The sequence below is a fragment of the Falco cherrug genome, chromosome 10 (genome assembly GCF_023634085.1).
Source record: "Falco cherrug isolate bFalChe1 chromosome 10, bFalChe1.pri, whole genome shotgun sequence".
NCBI classification, from domain to species: Eukaryota; Metazoa; Chordata; class Aves; order Falconiformes; family Falconidae; genus Falco; species Falco cherrug.
In genome coordinates this window covers 24,225,467-24,244,455 of record NC_073706.1, presented here as the reverse complement: position 1 = coordinate 24,244,455, position 18,989 = coordinate 24,225,467, and the positions used below count along the sequence as shown (strand labels likewise).

The window sequence follows — 18,989 nt, the reverse complement described above, 5'->3', positions numbered from 1 at the left end:
AAACAAAAAAAAAAAAAAGCCAAATGTTTACTTACCTGTCACCAATGCAAATCTCCAGAGCCAGCTCGTCTTGCACGGCCCCAGGTGCGAGCCGGGCGCTGGAAGCAGCGCGGCCGGCGGTCAGGGCTCACTGCACAGCGCGCCCGGCCGGCGAGGACTTTCCTCGGGAACTTTCTGTCCCGCTCCGGTTTCCTGGGAGGCGGCTGCGATCACGTTTTTTATACCGTGTCAGTTGGTAACCCCTCTCATTCATTAAGATCACGTAAGAACTCAAAGGGAAACGTGACTCTGAGCTAAGGCGTTTGCGTAAATCTATAGGTTTTTAAAACTCCCTGCCAGTTGCTTTCTGTCTTCTGTAGGCACCAAGGTGGTGGAGAGTTTAAGCTTGCGGATATTGCAAAGGGTTATTAGATTCATAAGTCACACCAAGTGGTGGGCGATCCACTGAGCAAAGCAGAAGTTCTCACATGATGACTTCAAACAAGACACATTACCTTCCAGCATCTGTTGGAGAGACTGGATTTTAAGACACTTCTGTCTCCAGGACAGCAAAGTAACAATGGTAAGTATCAATAAAAAAGCCTATTTTTATAACTGGAGAGAAAAAACAAAACAACAACAAAAAACAGAAAGAAAGCTTGAGATGTTGCTTAACGACAGTATCTCATATCACGGGCTTGGCTTTCCAGTACTTAATATACCAAAGCGCGTAACCCGCGGAGGCCGGAGGAATTGTGCTTTAGCCGGTGTAACTTTAATTGCAACGCTCTTTGATTTAAGGCTGCGATGGAAACACCGCGTCGGAGAAACTTGGAGCTGCCGGCGACTTGGCTGCGGCCGGGCGCTCGCTCCTCCCGGCTCCCTCCTGCCCTCGCTCCCAGCGGGCACGGGAGGCGGCTGACGCTCGGGGGGAGGGGGGGGCACCTCCGCGCCCCGCCGCGGAGCGAGGGCCGGGCATTGCCCCGGCAGCGGCGGGGGGGTGCGGAGCGGCGCGACCGCGGCACGTGACGGCGCGTGGGGGACGGGGGCGAGGAGCGGCCCGGGCGCGCAGCGGGGCGCGCAGCGGGGCGCGGCGGCGGCGGCGGCGGCAGCACCCTGGACAGAGGCGGCGGCGGGCGCGGAGCGGAGCGGGGGGGGCGGCCCGCGGGGGGGGCGGCCCGCGGGGGGGCGGTGGCGGCCCCGGCCCCGCACCGCACCGCGGCCCGCTCCGCGCCCCTGCGGGTCGGGGAGCCGCTGGCACTTGGTGCCGGCTCCCCCCCGCCCCCCGCCACCCCCCTGTCCTTCCCCTCCCCTCCCCGCCCGCCGCCCTCTCGCCCCGCCGGAGCTGGGCGAAGTTGAATTCCTAGCGGTGCGGACTGGAATAGGAAAAGGAGAGGGGGAAAAAAAAAAAAAAAGGAAAAAAAAAAAAACCAACACCCAGAGTCTTGCAAGCTCCGGGGGTTGATTTGACGGTGTCAACTTTGGGAAATGCCAGTGTTTATCTCCGCGATCTAGCCACTGCTCGTGGTGTTAGCTGTGCCTAAGGTAAGCGGAGGGCTGACCCCCCCGGGCCCCCCTCTGGCTCCTGCCTCTCTCTCTCTCTCTCTCTCTCTCTCTCTCTCTCCGTGGCGCGGGGATGGGTGCCTGCTCTTTGCCTAGTTTTGTTACCTTGCTGGCTTGCTCGGTGTGTGGAGGCTAGAAAAGGTAGGAGAAGCTTGATGAGATTGCACTACGAGTTGAGTTAAGTTGTGCCTGATTTAATCTGGGAATCTCGTCTCTCTATGTGCGTGTGCATGCTTTGGGCAGAGATGCAACTGATCTTTACCTAGATAAGCAGATGCGATGGTGGTGTGTGTTGGGGTTTGTGTTGTGGTGGTTTTTTTCTTCCTAGCTAAGAATGCAAGTTGATTTTTGCATAGCTAAAGAAATGCAGCTGAGCTCTAGCTGGCACTGTGCACAACTGATCTTACATAGATAAAGAGACGCAGCTGATCTTTACCTACATGGAGATTAGCGGGTCCCCAGCTTGAGGGATCACTGATGGCCCCTCTGTGTACGCAACCTACGACTGAAAGGGGGAGCCGTGCATGCATTGCTGATGATCCAATATCCGCATCTACTTTGCTATAATTAAAAGGGGAGGGGGGGGGGGGGGGGGGAAGGTGTTTGACAAGCCTGAAATCCAAACGCAGCCCCCCCACCTGGAGATCATTCGGATAAGCTTTAGGCTCATCTCCCTCTCTCTGGTGCCTTCCCCCCCCCCCCCCCCCCGCCCTTCCGATTCTTCCTACGTAGAAATGTAGCTAATAATATTTAGTCTCCGGGCTAAAAATAAGCTCTGGAAAGTCAGCAGTTTGGTGGAGCAGCGGCGGTAGCAGCAGTGCTCGCAGGTAGAGAAGCTCGGGGGGTCTCCGGCTCTGCACGGAGTCTGTGCATTGATCCGCCCCAGCGGCACACCCGCGCTGCCGCGGAAGGGGTGCGCTCCCGCGGAGGAGGGTCCGCACGGAGCCGCGCTGGCTCCGCCGCCCCGCTCCAGCCAGCGTGCGCCTCCCCGCCCGGGGGGATCCCGGCCGCCGGGAGCCACCCCCCTCCCCGCCCCGGGGGAGCCGAGGGGCGGCCGGGTGGCTCCGGCGCCCCCAGCCCCGGCAGGGCGCGGGGGCGGCGGGCGCTCCCTGCGGCAGAGCCCCGCGGCCGGCCCCGCTGCGGCGCCGGGCCCCGCCGGGGAGGGAGGGAGGGAGGAGGGAGGATCCCGCGGCCCCGCCGCCCCCGCCTCCCGCCGGGCTCCCGCTCCGGCTCGCACGTAGCGGCGCCGAGGAGGGAAACCCCCCGGCAGGAGGGGGCTGGCACCGCCGGGGCCGCCCGCCGCGGGGGAGGGGGCGGCATCCCCGCCGCGCAGGGCTCTGTGCGCCCCGGCCGGGCCGGCCCGGGGGCCAGGCTCCCCTCGCCGGTGTCCCCCCCCGCCCCGCCACCGCTACCCCGCCCGCCCCCGCCGCGGTTGCCACGGAGACCGCCTCCCCCCGGGAGGCACCGTCCTGCGGAGCTGGGGGCGCGGGGAGGGGGGGCCGGGGATGCCGCCCCTCTCCCCCCCCCCCCTTGTGTCGTGTGCCACCCCCCGGCAGAGGCACGTCGGCAGCAGCCCTCGGACGGTGCCGCGGGCAGCACCGGGGCCGGGCCGGGCGGCGGCACCGGCGCGCACAGCCAAAATGGAGGTGCTGCAGGACGGCACCGGGGGGGCGCCGGCGCGGAGCTCCCCTAAAGTCGGTCACCTGGCGTCTCTTCTGCGTTAGTATCTGCTGGGGGCGGGGGTTATTTTTTTTAATTTTTTTTCCCATTGAAGAAAAACATCCGCCTTTCTCTCCTGGAGATGAGCTAACGGCGGCCTGGGCTCGGCACCGGGCCCCCCCCCCCCCCCCCCCGCCCCCGGGCCCGGCCGCGCCGCTCGGTGGGAGCCCGGGGAAAGGCCCTACCGAGTGTATTTTTCCATTTCCACTTGGAGAAGTTGCGTCTGCCGGGGATGCCTGTCAGGGTGCGATGAGAGGCATCTCTCGGGTGAAACTAGCCGGAGAAGACACGGGTCTCAGGAGCATCACTCACCGGCAGCCTGGATGAAACTCAAACGCACCTAGTTTGCAGGATCGGTTTCATCAAATTCATAATGAAACGTCCTCTGCCCTTTTTTCACTTTGGAAAAAGTCAGGTGGTAGCGCTAATATTTGAATACATCTGCTGTGATCTAGTGGTGATGAGCCCTACTAAACCCCATCCGCTTCCCCAAATAAATGGTCCTATTACATAGGAGTTTGCTGACGAGCTTCTATTCACGTGAATTTTCCATTCCATGGATAATGCTGCGTATCTACTTTTATTTTTACACCTGTTACTTCCTTACTAAGTTGTAAAAACCTCTTGGTTCCAATTTTTCCCTTCCTGCCCCTATTGCCGTGTTTGCGTTGAATTCTAATCGTTCTCTGCAGAGGCGCATGGGACGGACGACTGCTAACAAATGACATTGGGCCGTATTTGGTCACATTTGCTCACGGTGACTCATACCTTAATCTGCAAGTCGCTTTATTGATTTTTTAGTATCCACTATTTCTCCAAGAGCTGTCACCGCTTTGGTGGTGGTTTGTCACCACCTTTCATCTCTTATGGTTATGATACTGTAAAATGTCCGACCTCCTTCAAATATCTCTTCCACTTGCAAAGTTTTGACGTGGCAGTCTTTCTTGCTTCTTTTTTATTGTTTTCCTTTTCTTTCACCTGATACCACGAGTGTTGTCTTCAGTGCTTTGGTGGCTGTCAGGTGGCTGTGTCCAGTGTGAGATTTTATTTAATGTGCTATTTGACGTAGGCATGGTCCCTCTGCAAGTTCGTCATTCGCGGTACCTCTCCATTTGGATAGCCGCTTGATTTTCAGCATCATTCAATAATTTCCTATTTCAAATGGTCTGATAGTTCTCACTATTTATTTTAGTGGCCACCATTCACAGGCATGTATGCTGGAGGATTATGTCTAACATTTCATTAATCTGAGGTGGCTGGATGTGCACATTTGCCTTTGTACAGCAAGTCCTTTATTTCATTTCTTTGTCGCACTGATGTTGTTGAGCTCTCAGAAATGCCCAGGGAAAATGCAGACTGGCTGCCATTTAGTAACCACACGTTGCTTCCTAAATACAGTGGCATATGATTGCCCTGCCATGAGAAATTCTGGAAAGGTGGATGAATCCCAAGGGACAGATTTTCCTCAGCGCTGTAAGTCTTACCATGAATCACTGTAGTAAATCACCACTGAGCACTCGAAGATGTAGCTGCTGGAATTATTTTTAATCAGATACACAAACAAAGAGAGCATCCGTAAGATTTTGGGAGATCTAGTTCATTCCTCTAGCAAAAAATAGTCACGTCAAGTGCTGTAAACAGCATCCGTAAGAAACAGTACCTCTCAAAGTTGTTGAAAATTAGTAGGTTCCCTACACTGGGGAAAGAGACGGGTAGCACAAGGTGAAATGCACATGGATACTTCCACAGCTCCCTCCCCTTGGAACTAACTTGAGAATGGGGCTGGGAAACTGGGGTTAGCAAAACCAGGCTTGTCAAAGTGGTCCTTAAAATGGAGACGGTGGCTTTTGGGGCATGAAGAACTAGAAAGAAAATGACCTGAGAAACACAGGACTGATTTTGTAATCCTCATTCCGGTTCGTGGCTGGCAAGCTCAGCTAGTAATAGGGACCACAGAACACAGGCAGATGATACATTTAAAAAAGGGTAATACTTGTATCCCTGCAAGGAAGACTTTGAAGCAAGTGTGAGTATCCCATGTTTCCCTTGTGTTTGGGTTTCTAAACGTTTTTACACCTCCTTTGTGTGTCTCTCCCACCACATCATTAGGAATACTGAAATGCCACGGCAGGGACATGTCAGGGGATGTCCTGCAGCGCCCGGGGCGCGTGATGAGCAGTTTTGCGTGCAAACCACTCGCCAGCCTCAATGAATCCCTACACCCACATGCCGGCAAGGTGTGCAGCAGGGCAGGGCACTGACTTCTCCCATTAACTGAAAATATATCTGAGACATACTCTTGCAAACTTATAGCCAGGAAAACATACCAACTGACATGGAGTTCATATAACAACTGCCCACCCATTTCATTATTTCACAAATGTGTGATTCGTGCTTGTGAGCTGTCACCGTTAACATTTCCATCTGTCTCAATATTGCTTCTATTCTTAGTTGCTATGTGATAGATGTAGGTGTATGAAAAGGATTTTTCCCCCCTCCCTGTGTCATGAAACAAAATAAATGAAAGCCACATAAATGTATCCATGCATTTCACGCAGGCGGCAAGAAATGCAGGCACCTTCGTGGCACTCCCATTACTAGAAGTAGAGGTGGAGTAAGAAGCACGTGCCTGTGGCCTCTCAGTGCTGCTAGAACATGTACTCAATGGGGAAAAACATAAATAAGTTAAAATCTAACCACAAAAGGACAATATTGCTTTTATCTCCTTTTGAACAGGCAGTTTGAGAGACCTATTTTCCTAATCACTTAAGTATGGGAGCAATTTTACTTATCACGTAATCCTAATTGGTCTTTTCCTGAGGCAATCTCAAAGGGAAAATAGCTGTGACACGCTTCGGTGTTCAAACAGTCGGGTCCTTAGCCGTGTAGATGTTTCTAAACTCAGAGCTTTCAAGGTACTCGTGGCTTGGACGAGCAGAAGTCTTTGCATAACAGAGGCAAAAGCTGCATTTCTTAGTAGCTCTATGCCAAAACTGGATCCGATGGGATAGCTGTAAAGCGGACAGACATTTCACATTTCAGCCTCTAGCAAAAGCGAAATCTGGCTCCAGTCACCTTATTCCCGTTGTCATTTGAACTTCCTGGCAGAGCACAAACTCAGTCTCCTGATGAAAACTGTCTTTTGAAGGTGCAAATGGATGTGACAGCATCAAGCTGCTTCCCAGGGAGGCAGGGATTAGCCAGGTCCAGCCCAGGGTGTAAACTGGGCTGCTGGGGTTTGGTTCCTGCTCCTTCTTGGCCAGTGCAGAGCCTCTGGGCTGGGACACTGGCCGTAGAGCCAGCTTCACTGTCGGTAAGTGGCTTCCCCGCAGTCCCAGGCTGTTGTATGGTCTCCCGTGGGGAATATCAGCGGTGGGACTCTAATGGTCTTGCTGTGAGTGGCCAAGTGTACACTTTCTCTTCCCCCTGCCTTTTCGTGGTCTGGTCTTTTTTTGTTTTGTTTTTTCCTTCCCCAAAATAGCACACAAAACCCCAATTTAACAAGCGTAAACCGTACACTCTGGCCTCCAATTTATTTTGACATTTGGCAAGAATGATTACGCAAAGTGTTCATTAAGTCATAACATTTTCGCTACTTTCCTATTTCACATCTTTATTGACTGTAGCACATGTGAAAATAATGAACTTATTTATTCTCCAAACTTTCCAACAGCAGACCCCAAACCTCCCAAGAAAATACATTGTTTATGGATGCGATGTATGCAGAGACTTTTAAAGCCCTAGGTCTCACTGGACTGTAAGAAATAATTAAAAAAAAAAAAGGTTCATTTCTGAAAGGGGCGAAGAGGGGGTTATCATCCACTAAAATGTTTATAGGGTTGTGCAGCTAGGGCGGTCTCATCAGACAGTTGTTTCCTTTTTCTTAAACAGAGCCCTTTCCTCCTGACGAGCCTTTGTGAGACTCTGCAATAACGCAGTAAACAGTTGTGGTAATAGATAATTAGATGGACCAGCTAAAATGCAATATGAAAGGGGGCTGGTAGCACAAGGATTACAGAAGGTGTGTGGGCATTTTGACATCCAGAAAACATTATAGATCTGGTCTCGGCTACCTCAGTCTCATGATGATAATTAAGAAATGTGGGTGTAGAAAAGCTCTTCGCATGGTTTGGTTGGATTATTGCTGCAGTTCAAAACACAATTGGTACAGACACCCACATTGGACAAGATTGCCCTTTGATGAGGCAGATACTGACTTTTTAAAGCTGACATAGTTAAAATTATGTCTGAAGTTTATGGGGCCACAAGCATCTCGCTAGACTCCATTATTATAACAAATGGTCAAATACAAGCTGAAGCAGTTTAAAAAAAAGAGTTGAGGCATGTTGAGGAGGAAGGAACCCTGGCAGTGGGAAGGCTTTGGATTAACCCTTCTCTCATCTGTCTGGCAGGAGCCGAAGAATGTGGGCAGTGCTTGGGGCTTTGCTTTGTATGCATGGTCATACAGCCTGTTTTAAGACAGACAGGAGGGAAGACCAGTGAGGCTGGGTCCTCAGCTGCTTCCATTAATAACCTACAGGGTGTAAAGTCTAGTTTCTATATGGCTCGTGTGTGGTACGGGCAATCTTTCCAATTCTTTTACCTCAGTTTGTTCATCAACAATACAGAGATGTTATCAAACTCCTCTCTGAGCACTGAAAAATACCATAAATTAAAATTAACTTTAAAATTACGTTCAAGCCTCTTTATAAGTAGAAATTTTTTAAGAAGCACTTGTGAGTGGTAAAAGAATGATGGAAGCTGTCTAGGTTGGGTCTGCTCGCACCTAAGACATAGCAGCATAGCTTAACCTCCTCACTCTTGCAGTATGTTATTGTGATGTTAGAGACACTAAACCTGTACAGCTGTAGAAATGTCATAGCATTGACTTTAGCCCTGATCCTCCATTCAGGTTTCTTTATTTTTTTACATATTTAACTCCTTAAAACAATAGCGGTGGAAGAAGGTTGTATGGTGGCCCACTGGTTGTTGTGTGTCTACCATTTAGCTCCCATTAAGGTTTTTCCCTGAACAACCAGAAGAGGCTGCATGCTGACGAGGCAGACAGAGTTGTGAAAATATTTGACATTTCAAAATTATCTTTTTTCCCCCAATATTTTCAACACAAACTCAGTTCTATATTGTTTTACAGAGCGTTTTAAATAGGCTTTCAGTATTTCCCGCTGAAGCTATCTTCAAAAGTCCGACAATGACTTTTTGATAAAATATTCAGATTCAAAACAAAATATATAATGAAAAGATAATGGATTCAGGGAAACAGGTGGTTATCAAAAGAAAAGGAGTGGAAAAAAAAGAGAGAAAAAAAAAGGCAGCTGATTTCTGACAGCAAATACCTTTTGAAACCTGACCAACTCTAATGAGAATGGGCTGCAGTGAGAGTCATGAGCAGGGGTCAAGAGACTGGAGCTGCTTAGGTGGTGAGCTGGCTCTGTCAAATACATGTTCATTCACATCTGCCAAAAGTTTATCAAACCATCTGAGAGGGTATTTAGCTGAATTTTGTAAACAGGTATCTGATAAAATAGCATTGGCCAGGAAAACAAAAAGCCCTAGCGGTTTTTATGCGAGGCTAAGTTCTGGGTTTGGAATTTTCCAGTGGATGATGATACATCTTGGATGTCTTTCACTTCTGTACATGTCACTCGCTGTAGCCTGAAGTGTGATACCCCTTATTCTATTGCTGAAAATCTATTGCATCAGAGAAAAAAAAAAAAGAAAAAGAATAATGTATCTAGTGGTTATTGAAACAGTCATCTACACAGGAGTGAATCTCACAGTATTTCCCATATGAATCTCTTTTTGTGTCCCAAATTTGGTTTATTGACTGAGGTACTCTAAGTCCTTATACCACACTCATCATTCATCATGGTATTTGAACACCTTTCTCAGTGACATGACGAATATTTGTCACAGGCTTTGCTCTCATCCTCTTCTGAGGGAGCAAGTACTTAAGTCTAGGGTTTTTTCTTAGGTTTTTTTTGTTGCCATTAAGTCTTTCACAAAGGCCTTGGTGGTGCAAGAGGTAAGAGTTTAATCATAAATTCACCTGATTCTTCTCTTTCTCTGTGGTATTCATTCCTACATCAGCAGTCGGTCACTCTATCCACCACCTATTCCCCAGGCAGATCTGATTCTCGGCCTTTTCCCGCCCACCACCTGTTGTTTTCCTCTTCCCAAATCCTTCACCTAGACTCAGTCATCAGCTGCCCAACCATGGGCATAGCCCACGATACCCACCGCTTTTCTTGCGTCTCTTCTGAGCTCTGTCAGAGACCTGAACGTCTCCGACTTCAGAGGGGTTTTTAATCCCCAGTCTACCGCCTTTGGCACCGAATAGTTATTTTTATCATTGACTTTCCCATCAAAGATTTCCTGCAGCATTCCCTAAAGAAAATTTTGCTGGCTCACAAATTTTAAGGAACCCAAAATATCTGACAAGGAGGCTAAGCCAGTTTTAAGGCAAAGCTAGAAAGTTATTTTGAAATGCCCAGAATTTCGTATTCATTTATCCATAGGGATTTTCCACACAAAGAAGGGGGGGAACTCAGACTAATGTGAGGCGTACATTTCAGGCCAGGAGGAAAGTCAAAGAGGATGGACCTTTAAAAACTGTTTGCTTTTGGGTCCATACCATCCCCTGGCAGAACAGCCAGTCCAAGAGCAATAGGGCAGGACCAAGGCAATGTACTGACTCGCCTCCTTGACCACCAGAGGCCATTTCACCAGCTGCTGCTAGTGTGTGACAGCTGCCTGGGGCCCCCCTCAGCAGCAGAACTTCCCAGCTCACCTCTGCCAGGGCTGTAAACACAGTGAGGATGGTGTGTGTGATGCCAGCTCCCTCTCAGAAACTGAGTGGCAGGCAGGCTTCAGAGCGTGCTCCCCCAGGACAGACTGGGGAACTGAACCTTGTTTGGATCAGTTTGTCTTTTTCTGTCTCTCCCTGTGGGTTTCCAGTGTGGCCTGCAGGCTGGGGTAAGCCCCGAGACCCTGCACAGAGGGTCAGCTGTCCCCATGAAGCTCCTGGAGCTAACTGCAGGTCAACATTAATGCCCCCTGGCATAGCAATAGCCTCCTGCTCACCCTCACTGCAGACCTGGAGGTGGTGACGAGCCACACACGGTTCCCACAGCCAGAGAAATGGAGATAAGAGGGATGGGGGACTGTGCTAGTAGGTGGTTTGGAGGGTGCAGACCCCCTGATGTGAGCAACCATGTGGAAGGGATGGGGAGGACACAGAGAGCCCCTGGAAGAGGAGGTGTGTTGTGCGACATGAGGGAAGGAGCCCTATGGAAGGGTCGGTGGAGGAGAAGAAACAAGGCAGGTGCCTGGTGTGCTCCAGATGCTCAGCCTGAATGCTTGGCATCGCTGCAAGTTTTGTCAACCTCTTGTCACGTCTTGTCCAACCCCACCTTTGACTCCTCATAGGCATCTCAGACACAGGTGCTCAGAGCCTTTGGTCCAGGACACAGCACCACTGCTGTGGTGGGATGGAGCCGTGGCCACGAGCCCTCCCTGTGCCCCCAGGCACTGCTCCCGCAGTGGCAGCCCAGTGGTACCGTCAAGCAGGAGGCACCTGGGCTGTGGCTGAGTTATCTTCTCTTTATCTGTTCTGTAGGCACTGTCACTGCTTGGCAAGGCAGAGGCTAGATGGGGATATGGTAACATAGGTAGGCAAGTGATAGGGAAGGAAAATTATAGGGTTGTATGGTTCAAATGGTTCAAGCACGTATAGAAGGGATGCGCTTTCAGAATCTGAGAATACTCCCAAAGACCTATTTATTGTACCAATGCAAAAAAAAAAAAAAAAAAAGAAACACAAAAAAACAAAGTGATGGAAGGCTGTTAGCATTTATCTGAAGAATCTAGCAGGTTATTTATAACAATTAATTATAACATAACTCTCTCCTTGGGAAATGAGAGAGAGAAAAAGCACTGGACCAGAAAGCAGCCCAGATCAGGAGCCTACAACGCACTTACACCGGCACTTTAAAACAGCATAAATGCCCATCCCTATCCCTGCTGGGCTAGCCCTGGCCAGGAGCAGGTCCCTGGGCTAACTGGTTGTGTGGCTGGAGGGTGGTCCTGCGGGGCTCCTGGGGACCACTGTTGGACCCCTGCCAGCGAGGAGGTGTGGGAGCACCGGCAGGTGATGGGCAAGCAGAAATGATGGATAGTGCTGGAGTCCCAGCAAGCCCAGGCTGGCCCACGCCGGGGGAGCAGCGCTCGGATGGAAAAGAAATAGTGATGCATCTTGCCTGGTACGGGGGAACACAGGATGAGAGGTCCATCTTCCCAGCAAGCTGGCTTAGCAGTCCCTCAGCGGTCTGCGAGCGTGTTCTGCCTGGCTCTGTCCAAAACCTTGGCGGGGGAAGCTGTCCGCCTTCTTCTGTGTCCGTGCGTTTTGTGGGATGTTAGTGAAGATCAATCGTTAGCTGAAGTTAGCTGAAAATCAATCAGCTAAATTCAGGTGGAGGTCTAGGAACGCTTTGTCAAACAGACAGTGAGAATGTGTTTTTCGCACACTTGGCTTTCGTTTGTGTTAGTGCTTGGGCTCAGCCTTTTTTCCTGAGTCTCTCTAAGCCCAGCAGTATGTGGAATTAACCCAGCGTTCGTCTACTGCGAGGGTGAGGGCCTGACAAAAGCACAGCAAACCCAAACTGCAAAATAAGCTATGTTATCAGTTATGCTTTCCCAGCTCTGGTAACTGGTGCAATTTTCTGGCAGTTAACAGGGTCTAAATTAAGAAACTAATCAGAAATAAGCCTCTAAATTTTACCGGTTCCTATTTATTTCTTTTATCTTGATACAACTTCTTAGGAGATTATTTTTAACAGATCTTTTAAACATTTGTAGTAAGAGGCAATAGACAAAATGTCATAATTTCCATATGAAGGAGTTTCTTGCAGTGCAATTCCTATCTAAAAAGCCATTTTACCCTAATATGGTCCCAGAGTCTAAGTAACATATTCTGTTGCAATGACTTTTGCATCAAAACAATTTTTCTGTTTCACATCTGAGAAGAAATGTTGAATATTTAAATTCCATATCCTTTTTGATCTTAATTCCCATCACAGAAGAGCTCTTTAGGCCTCATCAATGTGCTCTAGGTGCAGTATCAGAGTATATTTTTCATATTATGGGATCTAACCCAAATTAAGAAACCAAAGGGGAAGAAGCTATACATGCCTGGAAGGGAAAGGGATTCTGCTCGGAGCATATAGCAGGGTAAAGCATCAAACAGAAACCGAACAGGAGTCTAAAATAAGGGTTTAAATGCCTTACTGCAGAGTCCTTACTCAAAATCTAGCACTTGGTTCTCTTCTGATTTAAACACTTTGCATTCCTGCTGACTTCAGTGGTGTTTGTATTCAAATATGTAAAGGTACTATAAGGCCGTATGATGCAGCTGCAAGTTGCAATAAATTATAGCAGATTAAACAGGCTAACTAATGAAATGCAAAGAGGTGTTTAAAGCCACTGCTCCCTTGTAGGCATTTATGCTTCAGCTGTATAAACTATGTGAAAAATAAACAGTGTCCAGGCAATAAATGCAGATAATGTTGTTTACAAATCTATACTCCAATGGCATGAGTCCTGAACTGCTGAGAAAAGGCCCCACTAAATGCCTCGCCAAAGCCAGGGGTGGATTTTGCCTGAGTAGTCTTTGAAGTGGCATCTAACCCTTAAAATAGAGGGGCTTCGGGCATGGCAGGGGCGCCATCGCTTTCCCCCTGCTTGAGGTTCTGCTGCTCCACCACTACCCCCCAAGAGCCGCCCTGTCTTTGTGCAGGCTGGGAGAGAGAAATCGATAGTTTTCCCATTTGGGAAATGGTGTCGAACTTGAGGGAAGTTATTTTAAAGTACCTCAAAATTTGTATTGATTCTCTGAATCAATATTTCAGGATTTTTGAATTCCAGAGTAGCTGTACATCCGCTCTGTGCTCTGTTCCCACCTCTCTGCATTTCTAAACGATCGTCCAAGCTCATCATGTGCTGCAGAGAGAGAACCAGCTGTGCATCCAATTCCTCCCGTGCTGTACTTGTGAGGAGGAAAATAATATTTTAATAGCAGTACCATAAATACAACTATAATACAACTACACCGGTACTAATTACTATTCAGAGCGATTCTGCACTGCAAGTCAGTTAAATCATTTCATCCGGCCAATGCAGAGAAATAAAGGCCCCCATGCAAGTCCTGCTCCCTGGGGTTGGGCTGGGTGTTTTGGTGGAAGGAGAGAGAGGGGGTGGCACCCTCTTTGTTGGCATCTTTTGCTGTGCATTAACATGCCCCGAGGTGTGGGTGAGCACATAGCCCGGTGGTGGCCCAGATCTTGACTTTTTTGCCGCCGTCGGTGCTCGCATGCCGCCCGGATGCTCCTCCGCCACGGCTGAACAGCCCGCCGCATTCATCTGGGCAAGTGAAAACCGCCGGACTTGACACATGGCTGCCTATTAATCTCTGACGCGGAATGTAGTAACGTTTATACACACCATGGTTCCACTTACTAAATTAGTTTAAGATTAATAAACCCAAGTGTTCAATAAACAAAAAAGACTGCAAACAAATGAAATGTGTTAGTCAAGGGAAATTTTGGCTTTAATGTGACTAATCCAGTACTTGTTTTCTGAGCCACAAGTCACAGTAACTGGAGGAGAACACAATGTGGTCTGAGCTTCATTTTGAGGACTCTATTTAATTTTTATTGCCACAGTGATAATTTTAGTTTGCAATTAACAAAAATATCTACTGTTTCTCAGATACTTCTCTGTTTAATGCTTTAGGTGGTTAACAAGGAAAATGTTTTGAACTCTAGAGCTGTTTTTTAGGTAAAATAGCTTGACATCCTATTTTAAAAAAAATAATAATCTTGAAATAATCTTTAAACACATCAGCTTGTTAAAAGTATTGACGTAGCTGTGCTTTAAAGAGGGATGGAGCCAAAGCACCTTAACCTCTTTGGGAAGATGACGATGGCTAAATGCACTGTAAAATGCCTTAATATGACAGCAGCGCAGGGCAGGAGAGCTAGAGGAACTATTTAATGTTTACACATGCTTTCCATTCCCAAGGATCTCTGCATAGCCGAGGAGGATCCGTCCTGCCAGCTCCGGGAGCGGGGCCCCACGGGTGGTGGGCACCCCGGCACAGATACCAGTGCCCAGCGCCAAGCACCATCCTCCATCTCCCCTCCCTGTTTGCTTTAGATCTCTTATCGCCCGTCACCCTCCAGGCAATATCGCTGAGCGGCCGCACCTGGCGAATGGAGTGCTTGAGCTTGATGTCAGAGGAGATTTTAGTTGCTTAAATAGAAACGAAGTACAAAAGAGCATTTGCAGGCCGGGGGGTTTGGGGCTTGCTTATTTTTAGGACATACCCAAAATAAGCTCTTCACATTTACGCACTGAGGAGGGTTTGATAGGGCATGTAGCTACTCTGACAAGATGCCTGGCTAAGTTTATTGAGCCCCTGGAATCTGATCCCTTTAAATATTAAAAATAATCCACTGTATTGCATCTAATTGAAACCCACTGAATACTTAGAGGAAAGGAGAGATGAGTCAATCCCAACACCTTTCACCCACAAGTGCACCAGCAGTTTTCTGATCTTCTTTAATCATAGAGCTCCAATGGCCGGATTCGTCACAGGGGTGCATCTCTAGCCATCTGTCTTTCCACACCTGGCTCGGGTTTCCCCCATCCCGAGGAATCACACACAACCTCTTTGGGGGAGAGGGGATTTTCTTCTCCCCTCCCCTGTCTGCGGCTCACTCGGAGCCTGCTTTTTTGTCATTGCTGTTGTTTCATGCCCTCTTCTCTGTCCGCTGGGACGGAGCCATGGCCGGGCTGTCGGCGGGGAGGTCGGGGCGAGCGGGGAAGGGCTCAGGCACCATTTGCCAGACACCTGGTACACTGGATACTCTCGGGCACAGCCCAGATACTTTGCTCTCTGCTCAGCTGCCGGGTGTTTAATGCCTCCAAAGCGACAGCAGTAAGGCAGAGAGCCTCAGGAGACAAATTCCCAGGTTTAGTGAGTGTTGAAGCATCAGGGAATGACAAACCCGTTTGGTTTTGCTGCTGGGTTGGATTCGTTCTCTCCTTTCTTTGTTTTGGTCCTCACCTTTTTGGTCGTGCCGCTGTCCCCAATAGCCAGCCTCCGCCCCAGCCCAGCACGGCTCCGTGGGACGAAGGGTGGATCATCCTACCAGCTACTCCCAGCCCTTCTGCGGGAGGATGAGGGATTCCATGTGGGGTTTAGGAGTCCCACTGTCTCAGCAGCACATGGGGTCCATGCAGAACCCGGACAGGGAAGCCTGGAGATTTGGCTGGAGAGGAGTGTGCGTGCATCACTGGGTGCATGTGGTAATCGTCACGTATGACTCATGTTCCACTTCTGTGACAGATGATACCGGTCGAGGCAACTACATGAGCGGTGGCAAGGAACAAACACAGAAGGGGCGTGCTTGCTGAACAAGTATGTTCATGAGCAGCTTAATAAATTTATACATAATAGACACATGCATTTCCTCATTTGCAAAAGACTAAACTGCACCTACCACAGAGCTCTGTTAAAGAAGCAGTTTCATGCACATAAATTGTGCTGAAATCCCTGACTAGAAGGCATGGGACAAGATCCAGGGTACAGATCCCCCCATGTGATGGAAAGCTGGCATACCTCTAGACATGAGAAGAGACCAATTATTTTAATTGTTGGAGTTTTAAATTCACTTTTGCTGTAGCTGCAGGGTGATGATTCTGAGCTATTAGGTAGCATTTTCTTCAGCAAAAATGCTGTGGTTTTGGTGGCTGTGATTGAAAGGGTAGGTTCCACTGCTTTATCCTGTACACATGCAGCCTGCAGACTACATCTAATGAAAGATCTTTGGGTTTGTATTCCCATCTTTGCTGTTTTGCAGAGGCCGAAAGGCCTCTCAGCAGATTCTGTTCACTGAAGGTGAAATTATGGTTGATATTAGGAGCAAGTACCCTGTGCTATTTAAGGCCCGGGTTCACTCTGGCCACCCAGCAAGCTCCTTGTAGACCACAACCACCCCAACTCATTGCGGGCTGGACACAAGGTAAACCTGGAGGCTGTGAGATCCAGGTGCCACCCACCCCGGGGCATTAACACGCGGGTCACCCCGCTCAGTCACATCCTGGATGATTACAAAGATTTTAAGACAGCTGAGCAAAATCTGGGTTCGGTCCTTGAAGATGCTGAGGGTTTTGTAGCCCTGCTGGTGTTTGTACAGACCATGAGTGGCTCCGCTGTGTGCGCTGCGATGGGTGAATCATCGGAGAGTGGCGTCACAGCCCAGTCATCTGCTTGCAAATGCAACGGGCCTGCAACCTCCAATTGTGTTTATAATCCATTGCAATTTTTAGCGTTACTTGAGTTGGAAAAGTTTATTTCCATGAACTTTCCAGCCCTTTCATGTGAAAAAATAGCAGAGATAGGTAACTAGGAAACACGAATAAACATAATTAAACATAAAAATGGTTGTAGCGATATAAGAACTGACCTCAGCCAATTAAAATTATTAATAGAAAAAATACTCCAGTGTCAAAACCTGAGTACTTCAACAGCATTCTCATTGCTGTAATCAGGATTAGTTTATATTTCCTGACAACCGAGTGAGAGGCGGTCCAAACTGTAGCTTCTTGACCTTTTTCTCATTCAACACCAGGTCGAGATACTACATGAATAAAACGGGGAATGTAAAGACACATTTGTGGAGGTGGGGGAAGATGAATCGCCAGTTATGTATTGACTAACTACGGACCTTTTAAGAATGTTACTCTTTTCAAATATTGACTTTTTTTTTATTGCTTCTCTTACAATTGCAATGGGGGAATTTAAGAGCCCCACAAACTACTTTATCATATAATTAGTTTATCAGTAAATTTGGACCTCGTGCATCAATCACTATAATGCATAACCTCCACCGAGACAGAAACCAGATGTGCATGCTTCTGCTTTCTTCTTTATAGTATCTACAGCATCATTAGTGCCTATGCTACAGTTTAAATTGAATTCAGCAAAAAGCAATGGTCTTACCCCCCTGCAAGCAATCTGATACTGCTGCAGGGATAAATCAACGTTACGTTGATTGACGACTCAAACTCTTTTTCATTCCTCCCCTGTTGCTGTGTATGGAAAAGGGTGAGGTGTGATTTGTGTATGCAAAAAATAACTTTAACTAGTTAAGTATAGGAAAAAGACACTTGGTTTCACGGTAAATGCTGTAAGGTGGGCATGCTGTGACAATGACGCTGAAAGCCTCGATACGCTGAGTTAGCCAAACCAAAATCACCAGAACAGGGCCTGCCTGCCTGCTTCTGCCCCATGCAGCCCGCGGCGATGCTTTGCTTTTGAGTGCCACTCAGTCCCAATGCCTGTACCACCCAAACGGGGAAAACATAGCCGTGCCTGAGACAGTGGGAGATGCCCTTTTTCAGACACGAGAAGAGATAACTCTTTCTAGGGTCACCTGGGAATCCACAGGATCAGGATGTCTGATCATTGCATCCTGCGGATCCCATGTATTCTGAAGGTGATGGTTTATGTAGACCTCTGAGCTCAGAGTACGTCCTGCGGGCAAAGGAGCGGAGCTCTGACCAGGGCAGTGTCTCCATGTGACGGCTGTCGGTTGCTTCACAAAGTAATAAATACTTTGTGGGCCCAGTCTTTTGGGGCTCGTTCATACAAAATTCTCCTTGAAATCAGTGTCCGAATGAAAAATACAGTGCCCAGCTTGTATATGCATGAAAAATCCAAACAGATCATTATTTCCACTACTTTTTCATTTTCCCAGTAATCAAGCACTGGCTGGTAATAATCCCCAAAGGGCTGATTATACTGGCAAGATAGAGCAGCTCTCTGACCACACCTCTTCCCTGGGAAAATCTCTGCGCCGGGGCAAAAGGCAGCATGTTTGTAGCAGAGCAAAATGGGAATTTCGGCGCAGGGTTGCCTGGAATTGGCGGTTCCCACGTTCCCAGCAGAGCTGAGCTGAAAGCGCGTACCACAGAGGGAGGACTCGTCAGGCGGTCCATAAGACGCTTCCTTTCCAAAATTAAAAAACTCATTCTGATTGCAAGCAAGACTTTTTCAGAATGTGTGCCTCCTCCTTCGCTTCCGAGAACAAGCCAGCAGATGCTTCGGTGTTTTTAAAGCATGGTACTCGCCGCTGCTCATCTGCATGTCTAGTGTAGCAGGAGAAGAGTCCTTCCTCCAGGAATAAGGTGTGTGTAAGGTATTACGTTACAGCGGGTTAAAGCAGCCTCCGCCACTGCTGTTAAGCTTGACTGGTAGATCATCCAAATATTTGCAGGCGTGATCTTACAAACACAGCGTATTAAAGCTGTGCTGTCTTATCACCATGTAAAAAGGCTGGCTGTGAACCCAGGCACCCTGCTTGCACGGTCGTACCTGGAAAGCTGAGCAAAGTCCAAAATGGGAAAATAAAACGGACACGTTAACTCGGCAAGTTCCGATCACGATCCCCGTATTGGAAATTGCACTCAGACATCCACCTGGCTGTATCACTGGAGAGAGAAGGTCATACCTGGATAGTGGGAAAAGAGGTGGCTGATGTATTCCTAATGGCAGAATTTGAATAGAGCTGCCTTTATTAGCAACTCGCTGTCAGCCAGCAAGAACTGGGCGTGATTCCTCAGCCCAGGCTGGTAGGGAGGACTTGGAG

The 18,989-nt window shown here is 48.7% G+C and overlaps 1 protein-coding gene across 1 annotated transcript in view; it reads left to right on the top strand.

Moving 5' to 3' along the window:
• The first annotated feature begins 1,426 nt into the window (after positions 1-1,426).
• Positions 1,427-18,989, top strand: part of BDNF (brain derived neurotrophic factor) — a 40,729-nt gene continuing 23,166 nt past the window's right edge. Inside the window, exon 1 of the mRNA XM_005436173.4 lies at positions 1,427-1,524. The gene's annotated coding sequence lies outside the window, so the exon portion shown is untranslated. The remainder of the gene's footprint in view (positions 1,525-18,989) is intronic.